Below are 18,382 nucleotides of genomic sequence, written 5' to 3' on the forward strand. Positions count from 1 at the left end.
GAAATACAATAACCTGTTGTCTTTCTGAATTTGAACGAAATTTCACTCTTTGGACTTTTGCTTAAATGGAAATTGGAATTACCAAGAGCTACGAGGAAAACGGGTTCACTACAGCAATTCAAAGGCTCCAATTCTGGTTTGTCAAGCCCAGTGAAAATTATGACAATGGACAGTTGTGAATCATCTACATGCGCATCCTCACTAAATGACTGAATAACAATGAAGGCACAAGTAGAGCAAGATGAAATTAGCTCTAATGATATAATGGCTGCTCTCTTTAGAGCTGACATGTTGAGTCACTTTGCAACCGGTCAAGTCGCATTGATTTTCATCAGGGGTAGAAACCTGATCTACACTCAGTCCTCTTTAACTGACTCGTCTCTCTCTCAGATGCCCCCAGATATTTATGTCTGCTGTCTGATTCTGCGGAGCGGGGACTTAATCAAACCCAGAGTGAGGTCTATCAGTATTTAAGTCTGCTGCTGGAGAGAAAAAGAAAGATAAAGCGAACGTAGAAGCGAAGGAGGAGAGCAGTGGAAGACTGAGCCACAAAAGGCATAGAAATTACAACATGACAGAAAGACAAAGTCAATTTAGGCACACATTGAGAAAGAAGAGTATACCTGAAAGTCTTGATAACTTTTGTTCCAACACTGGAACAAAAGAAAACCAAATCCCAAGAAAAAACAAAACAAAAAACAAAACAAAACAAAACAATTATAGCAAAATCTAGACTTATTTCATGAGACTGAGGTCAAACTGTTGTGTTCACAGTCAAACAGACTTTAAAAAGAAACTGGAAGTAGAGTTAAAAGGAAATAAACAATATTAAAGACAAAAAAATCTAAGAAAGAAGTGGCAACAATTTATCCAGAAGTTAATATAAACGAACCAGGGTAACACAAGTGACACCTGGAAGATTTACTTCCAAACATTTCAACTAACTACAAATGTATCATCCAGTGTACAATACCTTACAAAAAACTGCCACTGGCTTTCTGCTTTGATGTAATAATACTCATCTCTTCACGCTGCTTCCACCAGATCATTTCACTGAGTTCAAACTCTGTAAAACTCAAGTGTTGGTTGTAAAACAAGTTTGAACTTCTCCTGCCGCAAAAGTAACACTTGTGTCTTATGTTTTAAAGCTTTAAATATGCAGCGAAAATGAAATCCAGCCACTTTTCCCCCTCAGAGATCAGTTTAATACATGCTGATGTTGTGAGCTTGTGCATGTTGGTATTTTCTCATTAAGTCTAGCAATTCCACCCATACTAATCACAAAAAAAGAATGGGATTCTCCACAGACATTAGCTTTAAATTATTAGACTTAAGAGTTTTTATTAGAACCCAATGCTTTTAAGAGATACAGTTCTAAAAGTGACATTCATTTGCATTTCTAATCATTGATTTCCTTGAAAACATTGCTGATACCTCGAATGTTTGATGGTCAAAATAAACTCGCTACCAGGGATAAATGAACAAACAGGGATGCAGGATTATCAACATAATGTCTCCTGACACTGATTTCTCTTTGCTTTTCCATTTCTCTGTTAAACACTTGTTAAATTACAGAGCCAAAGGTCAGAATCCTAACAACTGTAACAAGATGATTTTCTCTTTAAGTGCTAACAGGGGTAAGTGTCGACCGTTCCTCCTCTGCAGTGTGGTCTGAAAGGGAAAAAGAAAGAAAAAAACAAAACATTCAAACTGTCAAGATATCACTTTTAACATGTTTGAAAAATACAGGACATGAACTTCCTGCTGAAGCCCCCTCTCTCATTTTCAACCTTCACTGAGACCATTCAGCTGCCACCTGATCTGCAGTCATCCAGAGTGTAATTGCGTGATCTGATTGAGATTTCTTTACCGTGTTCCTCCGCGCTCCACTTTCAGTGAGCCCTCACTGATCCACGTTAAATCTGCAGGTCAGCTGGGCGAAGCTGGAACACTCCTGCAATAAAAAGGCTTGTTTCATATATTTGCTCAAAGTATGACATGGTATTCCTGATGAAGAGCAGAAATGGCCATTACAAGCAAATTGTATTATTTGAAAATCACTTACTATTGTAAAGTTTTGGATTTTTTTTTTTTTTTTTCTCACTAGTTCCCTTTGGCAAAGCGCCTTCTTCTCATGCACCCATAACGCACACAGAAGATGATGATGTCATAGAGTGCCCAAAGCCTATTTGTTTTTAATTATGTAATGCTAATTACTTATCTAACGTTAACCTAATCTTAACATGTAATGCTAAGCAATGTCTTATGTTGCTAAATAAATGTCAGCTTAGACAAAACAAGAAATTATAATGGACTGGTTGACAATGATCCTGTCAGAAATGGGAAACATTAGTTTATTATGTTTGTACTACTGAGTGGGAATCTTAGAAACTTTTTGCAGTTTTGATTAGACAAATAAAACAACGTTTAATACCATTTCATTACGACAAGCATGTATTGAGGTAAAGAGATGTCATTGATGCCCTTTCTTTGTCCAAAACAGCTCCCTTGTTGACACATTCAGTGACTATAAATAATAATTCACCCTTGGATGTTTTACTCTTTATTGCTTTTACAAATCAGTGATGAACAACAAAATTTGGCTTTTTTTAACAGCAGAATTTACAAAACACATTGATGCCAAAGTGAAAACGTATTCCTACAAAATAATGACAATCAAGCAAAAAAATATATTTCACATAAAATAAGTGATAGCATAAAAGCTAAACCCCTTCAAAGCTGCAGTGTTTTGTAAAAAAACAAAATGTTTATTACACGTTTGGTAAAACTGTCACTATTTTATAACAGTTCTCATACCTGGTCAACCTTAGTTGGAAAGTAATGAGCATTAAAGGATGCAAATGTAAAACGATTATTATTATTTTTTTGCATCCACACACAGCAGGACAAAAAGGAAGTAGCAGCAGGTATCCGCTCTCACATCTCTCATCACATTAAATCAGGCAAACGTCCACGAAAGGTGACGTGAGAAAAAGGAGGGAGGCGGAGGGAAGCCATGTCTGGAGGGATTTGGGAACGCTGAGCTGACTGTCAATGTCAGAGTGTCACACATATGCTAGTTGCTGGGACCTAGCAGAAGTAACCTTATCTAAAAAAACAAACAAATAAAGAGTACACAAAGACTTTTGTCTTTGATAAACATCAACACCGAGTTCACAGCCGGTGGGGGCATCGGTTTCACATATTGCAGTCAACACCCTGTCTCAATTACTTCTATCGCATATACTTATATATATAAATAAAAGGGCGAGCCAACCTAATCAGAAATCAGTATGTGGACCCCTGTCATCCCTGAAGAATTCAGCTCTTAGATCTTCTTTGTCTTTTGTGAGGCGGGGAAGCGACTGGGCCTGTGGAGGTCGCAGAGCTCAGGCCTCATCAGCAGGGCTAATTTGATTGTGGAGTGACAATGGTTAGTGCAACCCAGGCTGATGCTTGCCTGCTGACGAGGCGCATAGTAATGGGCGGTGGACCAGAGCTGCCTCGCGCAGGAAGCGCATACTGCCAGGAATACACTGTGCAGTGAAAAATACGACGGTGGTATGATTAAGCCTAATGCGCAAAAGCAACAATCAACATGCTCTACTACTTGTAAAGTAATTTTCTTCACTTTACCTCATGGATATTCTTTTTTCCCAAACAATTATATTGTAATTGTAGAGAGACGTTGTTTATTTTGCACTGTGATTTGTGAATGTTGATGCATTTGCATTAGCAGTGGTGTCACATGAGAAAATGTGGAATATTAATCAGGAGTCTGGCAGCAGCTTTTTGTACAGACTAACTAGTCTGGGGAAGTTTTTGTTCGCTTATTATACCAGTGCAACATTTGGAACAACAAAACAATAAAAAGCTGCAGTAGTCTGCCCGATAAATATTTGAAAAGAAACTTTACCAGACGTCCATTCTATATTCTTGCTGAACCCTATGCATTAGTTTAAAGATAAATAAATAAATGTTATGGATAGCATGAGTGACCTATAAAAATCAATATTTTATAGTATTTTAGCAGTACTATTTCTTGAATTTCTGTTGTACAGCAGTATGTGAAATGGAATGTGCTTCTAATATCTGCAGACTTCTGAACTGTATTTCTGTAAACACAACTCCAGGCAGTCCTGTACTTTCTCATGTTGAAAACAGACTTGTTACTTTTTTTGATGCCATTCAAAGGACCATTGATTGGTTCTTCTTTTTTTCTTTTTTTTTTTACTTTGTTCAAGCATAGAGTTGATAATTTTCCAAGATTTTTACTGCCCACATATCTATCTCACATCTTTCTTTTTTTATTTTCTCTTCGTGCCTTATCTCTGTGATGTACCTCTTTCTAGTGCAAGTGGACACACAGGTAGAGAAACAGCAGGTGGTGTGGTGCGGGATAATTACCAAGAGTTTGGAGCTCCCAGGGAGCCTGTGTTTCTAAGTAGGAGGAACTTAGAGAATACTAGCTGTATTTATGATGTGTTGTGCTAACAGTACGTTTAACCAGGGACATAAAAAATGAGCTTTTGTGGCCACCAAAAAAGCAAACCTAAGAAAATGCACTTTTCGGTCCTTTTTTAGCTCTCCTGGTACATATTTTTTTTTTTGCACATTTATATTCTTTCCCACGACTAAGAAAAAAACACAGTTTTTTCTTAGCTATACTCATGAACTGAGGCCATTATTCACACTTTTTACACAGGGGTATATTTATAAATGTGAATATTGTCTATTTATTGATCTTCAAGGATGTTAAAATTACATAAAAAATAAAGGATATTTTACATCAATCTTTTCTTATTATCATAACACAGTCTACACAATCTTGGCCGGCACTTCAAGCTTGTTTCTGCTCACAAACTTCATGGAGATGCTGGTAGGATGTGCCACATGCGTGCACAGTCAGACATACCAATACCCGACTAATGACTGGCCAGCAAACTCATCTGCTTCAAACCCCTTTAAGAAACTATGGGATATTGTCAAGAGTATTCTCTGAGGAACACCAGACCCAACACTGCACATGAGATGAAGGGCAAACCTTGGTTTTAACCTCTGTAAAGACAATGCCATGCTGCACTGATACAATTTATGTTAAATGTAACAGGTCGCACCCTCCTTACGGCCAAAGCTTCCATAAAAGGGAAGCTGTCAGGGTGGTGGCCAAGTGTCAGTTTTCTGGGTGTGTGGCCAGGTGTGTGTGTTGGGCCCACGCGCTCCATTGTTTGGTGACAGTGGGCCACACTGTTGATGTTTCGGTAGTAGCATTGCCTGGGCGTGTGGCTATTCGACGCTGCAGGGCTACACCAGATCCTTCGGATTTGACCTTGAGTGTTGGGTCCTGCTGTCCTTTAGAGTTTTGGATTGTTTGTCTTCCCTTAAAATTTGTGAGGGCGGACTAACAATTTACCATTTAAGGGTACGGCCTGACCTGGGGGCATTTCTTCAGCTCTAGTACCCAAAATTCACTCTGTGTGTAAAGAATCTCAGACATACGAGTCTCACTTTTAAAATTGAATTGATAAGGAAACTACATTTTTTGATGGTGCTCGCATTCTTTGAAATGTACTTGTTTGAGCAATAGATGTCAAGAAAAGAGGATAATCATATAAATATCCATTAACACATTGTGACCAGGAAGAACTCACTGTAAATCGGTCGACATACCCTAAGAAATAAGACATTTTGTCTAGTTTGTATGATCTAAATTAACAATTGAGGCCAACAGAAACAAATTCTCTGATGAGCAAGTAGCACAGCCACAGTGACACCCTGACCCAGCTGAAGAGGAAGTGGTTTAGGTGAGAGCTGAGCCAACAGCAGCATCCGGTTGCCCAGTTGTCCAAGTTCCATTAGCCGAGAAGGGCCATCAGTGGGGGATTAGGCAGCAGGCCCTTTTAATCCTCATCCAGTGAGAGATCCAAGCCCTCATCTCTCCCCCGGCATCCACAGCCAGCTCTTTGAGAATGAGCCAGACTCTCCGACTAGGCCACAAGCTCGGCCAGACCCCTCGCATCTCAGGAGCCTTCGATGCTCCTCGCTTTAGCCTCAGCTGCTGGAGATGTTGTCCCTAATTAACAAGGGATTAAGCCATCATCTCAGCTTGTAATACAGCCTGGATGGGAATTCCAATATGGATGCTGGGGGAGACAGGGGAGGAGGGATTGGACTGGGTAGAAAGAGAGGAAAAAAAAAAAAAACTGGTGGCGTTTAGCAGCTCAGTAAATTACTCTTGACCCGTAGGACTGAGAGGAGTCTATCGGTATGGCAAGCTGGCTGCCAATTACAACACCTCAGGCATGCCAAAAGTTTTATTGAGTGGAGGGTGGGGACAAGATGGGGGCGACTGCTGTGTGTATGTGCATGGGATGTGTGTCAATGAAAGGAGTGAGAATGAGGGGGGGAATTTTTAATGGTCTTTCAACGTATTACTTTCCGTCAGGACTGGAAGTGTTTGCGTTTGGGAGAATATTGACATAATTATGATGAAAATTCAAAAAAGGTTGAAACTGGAGTAGCACTATTTCCCCCTAAGACCCACACGAGGCACAATGTGCATTTCATTGTTTGGTTGAAAATTCACAATTTCACTATTTTTTGTTTTCTTTGTTATTGACCATGACTTTTAAAATTGCTAATAAAAATGCAAAATGGAATTATATGATTCTGACATGCGGTGGATACAGTTTTATTTAATTGTACTTGAGCTCTTTACAACAATAAGTGTTGCACAAGGCTGGTTAATGTCACTAATAACTTATGATCACAGTCAAACTCATAAAATGATTCATTTTCTGAGAATCAGAGTTTTATTTGGTTTTCACAGAGTTTGTACTGAAACACAGCCCAATAACCTTTCAGTCTGTCCAGTTTTATTTCATTTCCACAACTCAGTCTGCAGTTGCATTTCTCAGGTCTAGATCCCAATTTTTTCAAGATTTGAAAGTTTTTAGATTGACTTTTGAAATAGAGATAGAAAAGTGAATGGATGGTCGAAAAGAATTACACATCTCAACTTGGGTGTGATGCTCAATCTTTTTCTTATCCACTAAAAGACAAAATGTCATATAATATGTTTCCATACAATTGCAATGCAAATTTGAGAACTTTTACAATGTTGCAAAAAAGAAAATTCAAATTAGACCTGCTACTGGTCTGGATCAAATCAATCAGGCTACATAAATGGTAATTTTCTTGGATGTCAATGTTGCGCATAGATGTACTAAACAGGAAGTAGAGGTTCAAACTAACACCAGCCACATTTCTCAGAAAATGGAGAGGTATTCAGGTTGCTATCAGGAAAGTTGTATATTTTGTCATATCACTCATGATAGCTAATTTTACATACTGTCTGGAGGTGTAGAGAATGAAAAGTAATTAAAATGTACATGCCAGTATATCTGAATTTTTGGGGTTGAAATTGTTTTCGTAAAAATGCTCTGCATAGAGGGCACATTTTGAAGTATTTATAGGAAACAAAACACGAGGCTATCATGCTATTACTGCAAATTACCATTCATATTACTTACTGTAGCTGATATTTGTGCCACTGTTGGCTCATCTCAGGCTAAGCATTTCACAGAGCAGCCTTAACGTCTACGCTGTGAAACAATGAGTTCCAAATAAGTTCTCCGATTTAGTTTCAAGAATTGTTAAAAGCCTTCATGATGGGTGACAATGTGTACATTGATCCAGCTTTCACAGCTGTGGAGGTGAGGTATGTGCAGGGCTTGGGGAGGTCCAGTCTGCTGCTGTGTCTGTCGCTGATGTAAACTGATGCAAGTTTCAGTCAAGACATAGCAACCCCTCAAAACAAAAGAAAAAAACAACAACAAAAAAAACACAGAGCTGGGTAAGTGTCCACTATGAACAGCGATACATCTGGAGTGTTTGGTAGCAAATTGCACTGGTGTTTCATAAACCAGACCTAATAATTGATGCCGTTGCTGGATAACGATCAAGCATGTCTGCTAGTGGCAGAGTAAAAAGAGACGGAGAAAGAGAAACCAAGTCAGAAAGTTTGTTAATATGTGTGAGGTAAAAACTGTGAAAGTGTGGAGGAAATTTGTCTGATCAGGATCTTGGAAAAGTGCAATGCTACAGACTTCAATAAACGTAAAAAGGAAGTACGCTGGCAAATGGAAATGAGCAAAAGTGAGGTGCTGAAATGCTGATGAGTTTATAACTACCAGAAGAAACCAAACTGGACCCGGTCAACAAATGGCAGAGTGAACCTAAGAACTGGCTAACAGCCCACAAACTCCCTGTATGCAGCAAAAAGCAAGCATGAAGTATAAATGTATCATTTATAAATAATACATTGAAGAAATGCTGAGAAAACATGAATGCCAATTTAGAAATAAGAACACAAGTCCCACAAACTAGTAAATTGCTGACTATGAGCAAAGGGAATTTATTTTTATTTGTGCGGTATCTTTTTTTAGGTATTGTGTTTTTATTATGCCTTTTCCCAGCTTAAAGAAGTTCATTTCTGAGGTAACGGTTCTGCAACTTAAAGCCATTTGAAATGTTATTGGGAACAGACCAGCTCTCCATTGTCAATAAACAGACAATAATATAAAAAACAACAATTTATTCTAAAAATTACCACAATGTAAAGGTTTATTGACGGCATTATTTTTAACTTTTGAGATCTTTTGGGATATGCATTGCTGTAAGAAGGAAAAAAAATGTTTTTGTTCTTGACCACTAACCTAACTAACCTTTCAAATTAATACAGTTTCCATGACATTTTTATTTCTTTAATTATATGTTATATACAACTGTGTCAATCAATAGTCAAAATCAAAATCTGAACAAGGGATACTATTAAACTTTCAAGTTATTTCAGAGATAGATGTGTTTCGTCTGTGTGTGTGAGTTTTAATTGGGTTAATTGATGCATTCATGACATAAATATTCTAATCCTAAACCAAGTACTTCCATTGCTGCAGATGTTACAAAGTTTATTATTTTCAGAAATAGATGAAAGATTTGTTCATCTAAAAATTTATCTTATTTATCTATTACCATATCGTATAAGGGGTTAAAACTTTGGGTGTGGATGTTTTCATCTTCTTGTTTTACTATGCAAAATATAAATATGTATTTGTTTGTAAAGCCATTTCATTTTGCTTAGTGAAGCAACACCAGCGTGAAGAGCGACAACAATTAAACAGCAAACTGACCTGCCATCCCCATGCATTACCTACAGTCTCTTTATGCTGAGCATGTAGTTGAGTGTGTATGCTGAGATGCCTGGGTGTAAATTAGATGTCAACAGTAAAAGGAAAAGAAAGTCCGTGTTTCCAAGAAGACATCATATAAACGACATACATCGGTTATATGATGCAAAAATATCCCCTCCTCTGTCTTATTAGCATGCAGACAGTCGGTTTCCTTTGGCTGATCAGTGACTGTAGCTCACATGGTAAACACATCCTGCAGGTACGGAGCACCTGACCATGGCAGATTTTATTTCTTTAAATATGCTCAAAAGATCATCTTATCGTGCCATCCTGTCTGTTTACCGCATCTCTAATAAGTCCTGCCTTCTGCCTGTTTGTCTTGTCTTTTGATGTTTTTCTTTTCCTCCTCTCTTTTCCTTTTTTTTTTCTCCCCCTGTTTCTGTATCTTCATTGCTCTCCCCCCGCTGCCTCTCCCAGCACACATATAAGGACACAAACATAGCCATTTTTTTCCTCTCCCGCACATGGCCCACCACATAGCCATTTGCATAACAATCTCCACTTGTTTTTCTGCTTAGATGGTATTCACAGCATGGTGCCAGCGTGACTGAGACAGGGGTCATTGCTATGTATATCAGAGAGAGATGGAAAGGGAGTCGGGAAGAGAGGGAGGAGTGGAGAGGGAGGGAGGGAGGTGGCAGAAATACACATCCAGACGTTCAAACGCTTCTATAAAGAGACTCATCGGGACACATGCACTGACTGATGGAGAGAGGAGGAAACACAGCCTGAAAACGCAGACAGGATGCAGATGAAACCGTCTGCCTCTACACCATGTTTTCCATGTAAAGTCACATTAAATTACCAAGAGGCAACTGCTGGAGACATGTTCTAGCAATTTTTGACTCAGCTTCTTTTGACACCTTAATATCTATTAATCTAATCAAAATACTCACCAAAGGTTATTTATCTCATGTTGCCTTGACTGAGTAGCTGCTATTTTGTGATATGCTGATTTTGTGCGGACGGGTGGGAACCTGATCTTTTATTTTAATGTATGTAAAAAGGAAAAATGTTACAAAAAAAAAAAGACATAACTATTTTATATAATTCTAGCCAGAGAAATGTCCTTCTTTAAAACTTGTAGAAAAAAAAAAAAATCTTGGTTACTTAAATTGTGATAAAGCATCCCGGTCCACTAACACCACCAAAAAAACAGAAAGGTCAACCAAAACACAACGTCACCAATTTATCATGCCCAGGTCTCTACCGTCACCTGCCACCTGGTTTGCATGGCTCCCAACCCAAATGCTTCTCCACACAAATGGAGAGCACTTCCTCATATGGATGAGCGACGGTGACACAGGAGGCAGGAGTTTGTCTTGTAACTGGTTTGTTGCCTCCTTTGTCTGCCTCATTCCTCGGCCGGAGGGCCCAGCCGCCTCACTTCTGTCAGACTGCCAGGAGCTGAAAGAAGTCAAAGTGGTGGTTTGGGCATGTAATCATGATATATCTTGTTTTTGAGTTTTTTCAGGGAATTGCAAGAGATCTTGAGGTAGAAAAAACAAAAACAAAAACAAAAACAAATGGAGGGAGTAGATATGCAGTTTGGTCTCTATAGAGAGAAGAATGTGTGGTTTCCTCCTGAACCTCTTTCATATGCATTTTGATCTTGCATAAGGATCATTAGGAGGATAAATACAGATTTTAAATTAACTGAAAGTAAAAAAAAACAAAACAACAACAAATGTATAAATTAGCTTCATTCTTAACACAAGTTTTAATGAACATGAAAACAACACATCAGTGGGGTTCCGTATTATTTTCCATTTTTACGTCTGTATCATTTGCAAATAACCGCTGCACTGCTCAAAATGCAAGTGGCTAACGTTGGTATTACTCCATCAGTTTATGAGTGAAAGATCTCAGGAACAAAGATACAGACAGGTTTCATAAAGCAAACTTCACAAGTGAAACAAAGCAGTTTATGGCCAAAGTCTGCAGCATATTCACCGAAATAGGACCGTAAATAAATATTAAAGTTTTTGTTTTTATTAGTGTGAAGCACACTTTATAATTTTGTCTGAGCCTCAGAAGCTGGGCTCCATAGGAATAAAATAATAAAGATAATTATAACTTAATCAGACTTCTTGCTCCCCATGTCGCATTAAATTGGGACCTACAATTCCTTCTAAGTAGATCTCATTAATTTCTGGTAAATGTCTGTTTAGGCTGTAATAGAGGGGGATCCTGCATTTAAACAACAAAACGTACGTAACACACAAAGTAAAATAATTTGGCACCAATTTTGACACTTTATATTTAGAGGGCCAGCATTTCACTGCAAGCAAGTTCTACTTTTTCCTCGGAGCAACACATGTGCTGTTGCCCTTGGTATGAATATTTAATGTATTGTTGACAAATTGCTTGAAAATCCTCTGGTACAGTCGTAAACCACAGAGGAAAAAGAGGTCGAGAGGTTAACGGAGACGGACCAAAGGACTGCCAATCACCCTGAGCTGAAGGCAGCTGAAAACATTTATTAAAGCTGCTTTTTAAAATCAGATTTAGGTAAAATGTTGCCATCAGTGAGAAAATAAATTCCTTAATAAGTGGACACATGCACTTTTTTTTTGATGAATTCATATCATACCTAAAATCCATGTTGCAGTATCTGCATTACACTTTCAATACTGAAATATATACATTGTCACTCAGTGAGTGGCTTACCAAAAACATCCTAATATAAATATTAGGATATTGTTGCACTATATATACATTTTACACTCTAAATATGCAAACATATATTTACAATTTGATTTTATGCTTAAAAAAATAGTGTTTGGTTTTATTATTGCTTCAATACTTTCCCCCCCCCCTTAAAATTTTAATTTAAATTTTAAATATTATATATCATTTTATTTTACTTCAAAAAGACTTATTTCATGTTTATGTTTCTTTTCTCATGCAACTCAAGTCTTTACTAAATTCCTGTGCATATTTCTACATATATTATTAATTGTTTAATCATTTGGTGTCTAAAATACCATTTTCTGATTTCTCAAAAAACACACCAGAAAAGTGAAGGCTGAAATCCTGTATTTTAATTATCTATACCTTCATCTATTTTTTAAAACAATCCTTTGTCCTCAAAAGTTTAATGTATTATGATTTCCCACAAAGAAGATTGCATTCCCTTGTCATATCTCAATTTCTTTCTCTAAAGCAGCACACTAACAGAAATAATAGAGGACAATAAATTAAGTACACTTAATAACCGAACTAACTACTTAGTAGGGTCGGTGTCAAGAGACTCCCTAGATCAGTAATAACCCGCTGTTCTTAGTGAGGCTGGAAAGATACGGCAATTCAATGAAGACACACTCAGAGCTGATTGCAAGTCATTACAACCACCACAGGGAGAGCCCAGAGGAAGGAGCTTAATGGCTGAGGGAGAAGAACAGTCTGAACCCCCCTCTGCCCACACACACCTACAAACACACACAAACTGTGAGACTGACACTCTTCCACTCAAGACACAGTATCTGTGTGTCCTTCCACGCTCTCTCCAGTCCACATCCTAACAGATAGTCGGAAGCAGTGGTGCGCCAACATCCCGCACATGCACGTTCCATGATTTCGTTTTATGATTATGCCATCACGGCAGAGCTTGTTTAAGACCCCATTAGAATCAAAAGGGCGACAATCTTCATAATCAAGCTTAATTTATTAAAACATCAGCTGGCACCATTAACATTAACAGGGTGAGGCAGGGAGGCTGCCATAAAAGAGAAGAGACCGTTTCATAGAGATCACTCAGCCAAATGCAAACATCAAAACGGCCACGCAGCATTTTGCCATTCCTCTGTAACAACAGAGGTCGCATCTTCCTCTGAGGCTGGCAACATTTTTTTTTTCTTTTTTCCAAATTCAGATGTGGAAAAAGTGCTTGCCTGTTTGCAGGTCACATGTTTTATGACAAATATTACCTGAGTAAACACAATCTACAATTTTCCATTGCCTCGTAGTTTGATTTAGTTAAGGGGACATTAATTTGAATAACATTTCATAATCTACTTTCATAAGAAGACCTTTCAGTTTTGGAATTAGTGAAAACTTTCTGTATCACTTTCGGCCTAAGGCGTACTCTTTAGTTTAAGTTGGATTAAAGCTTTTAAAACATGTTTTATTTTTTATTTGAAAGGGTATTTACCAGTACACAAACACCACCTTGGTGGACACTGCTAACCTTAGATGCCCCACAAAATCAACTCATCAGTAATGGCGTTTATTCTCCTCTGTAATTCTGCGACCAATATTTTCTGCATAATCTAAAAAACAACTTAGGCATTGCTTAATGTCTTCAGATGGGGTGGCTTTTGATATTTTTTAGCTTTCTTCATGTTGCCAGACTTCTCTTTAAGTCTGGCAACTTGATTTTATTAGTTAATCTAGGCAAGGCTATGACTAATGAATTTTATATAAATGATGTGGTCAATATTTCATACTTTAAAAACAGCAAATTTGTCATTACTCTGATATTAATATTTGTTTAAGGGGCAGATATTTTGTCCCAAAACTCTGTTCTTTCCTTTGACTCACTTTGTGCTCACAGCCAGCCAGCTTTAACACTCTTCCCACAAAGTAAAGCTCCTTATGTGTATTGATGTACACCATTGACAAGTCAATTCAATTTACCTTAGGAAAATGGCTAGTGTTTTTATTAGGCTAATTAGTCAGCGCCCTGTGGGAGCTGTGGGATGAGCAAGATAAGAGATGAAAGCTTAGCTCTCCTGTAATGTCTATCAGGCTAAATACACTCAGACTATGGCAGTTTCTTCAAGAGAAATTATTCATGTTCTCAAACCATAAATAGTACAAACGTAAACTATTTTTTATATTAACAGTGGGAGCAATAGTTTAATACATTAACAAGTCAAAATGTGAAAACAGTTCATTATCAGCTTGAATTTTGTGTCACTTCAGAGGCTTGTTAGTACAACTTTTACCACCAATTTGATGTTTTCACAATTCACAACAGATTTAGAAGCCTCAACAATTTCAGGGATTAAAGCCAAGTGTTTTGTCAGGCTGGTCAAGCAGCTGCAGAGTTGGTCAAAGTGCTCCTGTTGCAGCAGTGAGACAATATGAGGGGATCTAAATCTGATTCATTTGAAATAAAGTTAAAAACTCTGCTAGCTTTTCCACGTTTGCATCTTTTATGAATGCCATCGATTGCTGAGAGGTTGTAAAGGATTCCAAATAGTCCTGTTGCATAGAGGTACCATTCAGGAAATGACGCAAACAGCTTTGGAGGTTTTGCTGGGCATTTGCAGTTTTAAGTATTGAGGAGAATGAAAAGATTCTCTTCTAGACAAGAAGAAAACTATTTGTTGTTACAAAGTTGTTGTTTTTTTTATTTATTTGTTCTATGATGAGTTGAAAAAAACAAAAACAAATATTTAATAATTTGATTTTTTAACCACAAATGGAAGCTTAGCATATGCAGACTTTTAGCCTTTACCTTAGAGTGGAAGCACTTTATTAGCACAAACTCCATATTTGGACCGAACAAGCCTTGTCAGCTTTCCACCAAGATGAGGTGACCGCTATGACTTCCTGTGAGTCTTAAATCACAAATTCCTCTATTAAAGTGAAAACATGGCAAACACCACTCCTTAACATCAATATGCCGATATCACAGAGATCATTAGTGTATTTATTTAACGAAATATGTCGCCATGGTTAATTGAAGACATGTTGTAGATGAAGAACAAAGAGCAAAACAAAAAATATATAGAAAAAAAACAACAACAAAAAAAACAGTAAGAGTTTAGAGAATTGTAAGAAGAAGCCTGAGCTCACCAGAGCTGGTACACCTCTGGTGTATGATGTTTTTTTTTAAATTTATTATTATTATTTCCCATTCTTGCATCTGTCAGCAAAAAACACACAAAAACAATGACATGCTTCTGATTCAATATGGACTTCCACGGCAAACACACAAGAAACACTCCGGCTGTCAGACTCATGCAGACTTGAACTCAAAGTGGCACCTGTGACATACATATGCACAAACATCAAGTCTGAAAAAAAATAGCATCCGGGCTTATTAGTGTACAGGCTCGAAAGAAAACCTCCCATCTGACATGCACAGTGTACACATACACCAATATGTCCCCTGCTGAGCTGCGCAGACAGAGACCCAGAGGTGGGAACTGCGGACGGGCGGCGAGGAGCTCCCTTGCCGAAAGCCTTATTGATTGGGATAAAGGTCTTTTGATGAGGCAGATTGCTCATCAGGCTGGAACGACATGCTTCTCAGATGTGACGCCTTTTCAGACCAGCCCAGGGGCCCATCGACCAAGGCATAGCCATCGTATCTGAGTATGTTAGTGCGTCTGTCTGTCTGTCCTCTTGTGCACGCTTAGGAGTAGCAAACATTGATTTGAGATAGGCCCATCTGGGTCACTCTGGCCCCACCCTGACATGTCCTCTGCTGGAGGTAAGGACATGTCTGGTGATTGTTGCTGAACTTCATGCTCCAGTCATGATGCACTTCAGATAACATGTCGAACTGCAGTTGATGAAGCATACTAAAAGATGCTTTATTAAATTCTGAAAAAAAGTGTAGATCAAATAAATAAGAACATATCTATTTTGGTTTGAATATGCCAAGACACTAAACACCTCCGTTGTAGTTTTTCCATTGTAAATAAAGAGAAAAAGTGGCTTAATCAATATTCACTTATACAGGATGTGACATGGCAAAGTCCAAGGTGGTCAGTTTCATATACAGGTCTAACCCAAGAGACCTTTTCTAAATCTCCAGTCATTCGTTACCTTTCAAACATGCTCTTATGGCTTTTATTGTATTTGCCAACCTACTTAAAGTCAAAGAGCCAAAATGTCTTTCTAAATACAGCAACACAAATTCAAGTCAGCCAATCACATGACAGAAACTCAGGCCACGTAAATGTGCTGAAGATGTTTAAAACATCAGCATGAGAAGATGGGGGATTTTAGTGATTTTGATTTTGCATTGGTTGCTAGGAGCTGATATCTGAGTTTTTCAGAAACTGTTGATCTGACCAGTCTCTGAAAAAGAGAAAATGTATCAATGAGGTAGAGTTGTGTGACAGTAAAAAGTCTTGTTGATGTCAGAGGTCAAAGAAGAATGGGAAGATTGGTTTGACAGGACGGTTGTTCGCTAATCACATAACAACTGCGACATTCATATGGTAGGATCAGAATTTAGAGTAAACTATATGAAAGCAGGGATCCATCCTGCCTTGCATCCAAAGTTCAGTGGTGTAATGATGTAGTAAATATTGTCTCAGCACACTGTGGGACCCTTAGTACAGAATGAATATTGCTTAAATGCTTAAAGTATTGTTGCTGTATCCAGTGGATGCTTCTAGAGGAGTAATGCACCATATGACAAAGCTTTCAACTTTCACAAATTGGTTTCTCGAAGATGACTGTGACTTCAGTAATTCTTGCCACAGTGTTTGCTCAAAGGACTTTGCCATATTTATAAATGTTCTGAGCTCAGGTGACATTTACAGTACTTTGAAATAAAGAACAAAAATAAGTTAGTTACTTGACAGCCTTGTAAATTACAAAAAAAAAAAAAAAAGTCTCCCCCATTTGATGCTCAGGTTTTCAGAGGTCAGCAGAAGGGGAAACACACTGGCTGAGACTACTTGGATACCCAGGCTCTTAATAATTGATATGAATTGATTTTAACCCAGTTCTGACCTGAGCCTGGATGGACATGCAGTGCTGTCCATGCATGAAAACGTGCCCATGTGTCTGCATGTGTGTGTGTGTTGCATTCACAAACTTATGAAGCGATGCTTTTACTGTAACCCCTAAAAAAGATGAACGTGTGGTTTTGTGTCTGCACAGCACACGCATGGCAGAAGAAAAGAGGGCAGTGCGGTGATCTTTAAAAGCTCCTGACGTGCTCCTAGAATGAAATATTTAAGCAGACGAAGCCTTGACCTCCCCATGCTCGCCAAGCGTGGTTCCCATCGATTTCTGACGAAACAACTGGGACACCATTACAACAAAATGCACTATGGCTGACCACACATGCCCTCTGACACTTTCACCAGTTGGAGCCACATAACTGTCTCTGTCCACTGAGCCTATTATGCTTCTGTATGCACATCTGCTGCAAATATCCATATGTAAAAGTTTGCACTCTGAATGTGTTTCCTGTATTTCGGTAACTGACAAGTCAAACATGGGAGAAAACTTAAGCAAAAAAAAAAAAAGAAAGTCACATACCTGATTAGAACCAGATCAGGAACCAGCAGCACCATGGAGACACACGCAGCATGTCCATGTCCTCCAGCCTGAGACAAAACAAGTTTTGGAGCCAACTGGTTAAAACTACTACTTTTATATATTAAAAAAATAAATAATGAAAAAGTGAAACTCAAACATTTATTACAAAGAGTGATATTTTCAAGTTTTTATTTTGATGATTATGACTTATGGCTGATAAAAGCCCTAAATGTTTCTTGCAACATGAATGTTATAAATGACTATTAAATAAGAACAATAACATATTTTTAACAAAGAAACGTCTTCTTAAATGTATGCTCATGCACTGCAGAGTGAATGCTCTCGATATTTAATTGGCGCTTCTTTCACATGAATTGCTGCATCAATGAAGCGCGCCATGGAGGTGATCAGCCTGTGGCCCTGCAGAGGTGTTAAGGAAACCGAGGTTGCTTTAATAGAAGCCTATGACATGGAATAATGTTTCTGTATTATTTATTATTTGTTATATGTTCTTATTTTATGAGGAACATTTTTTCCCCCCCAATGGCCACAATTACAGAAGCCTAAAACTAAATGAATCTGTGCTACATATGTTCCACTTGTTTATTTAAACAACATAATTGCATTTAATTTGACCAATATTCTAATGTGTTCAACTACAACTACAACACTGCTTCCATCTGTTTAACAGTTTGTTATTCAATCACTTAAATGTTGTCACGTTTTTTCTTTTGTTTGTCAAATATCAGATTTTTCATGCTGCCGACTGCTTTTAGGAAAAAAAAATAATAATAACAAAAATGAAGAAAACACCGGATAAACTTTAAAATGTCTGACCTTTCCTTAAGCACTTTAAATATGTTATTCCCAAGATTTGAATGTTTTTATTGTGTTAC

The 18,382-nt window shown here is 38.0% G+C and overlaps 1 long non-coding RNA gene across 1 annotated transcript; it reads right to left on the reverse strand.

The window, feature by feature from the left end:
* Positions 1–1,310: 1,310 nt before the first annotated feature.
* Positions 1,311–17,574, reverse strand: LOC106950103 (uncharacterized). The gene is made up of 3 exons (XR_001425538.1): positions 17,487–17,574; positions 1,871–1,954; positions 1,311–1,671 (listed from the first exon to the last, which is right to left on the reverse strand). It is a non-coding gene; the product is annotated as an uncharacterized LOC106950103 (long non-coding RNA).
* Positions 17,575–18,382: the final 808 nt, after the last annotated feature.

Source organism: Poecilia latipinna, unplaced genomic scaffold, assembly GCF_001443285.1.
Source record: "Poecilia latipinna isolate Pla-1442-1.1 unplaced genomic scaffold, P_latipinna-1.0 Scaffold23, whole genome shotgun sequence".
Taxonomy (NCBI): Eukaryota; Metazoa; Chordata; class Actinopteri; order Cyprinodontiformes; family Poeciliidae; genus Poecilia; species Poecilia latipinna.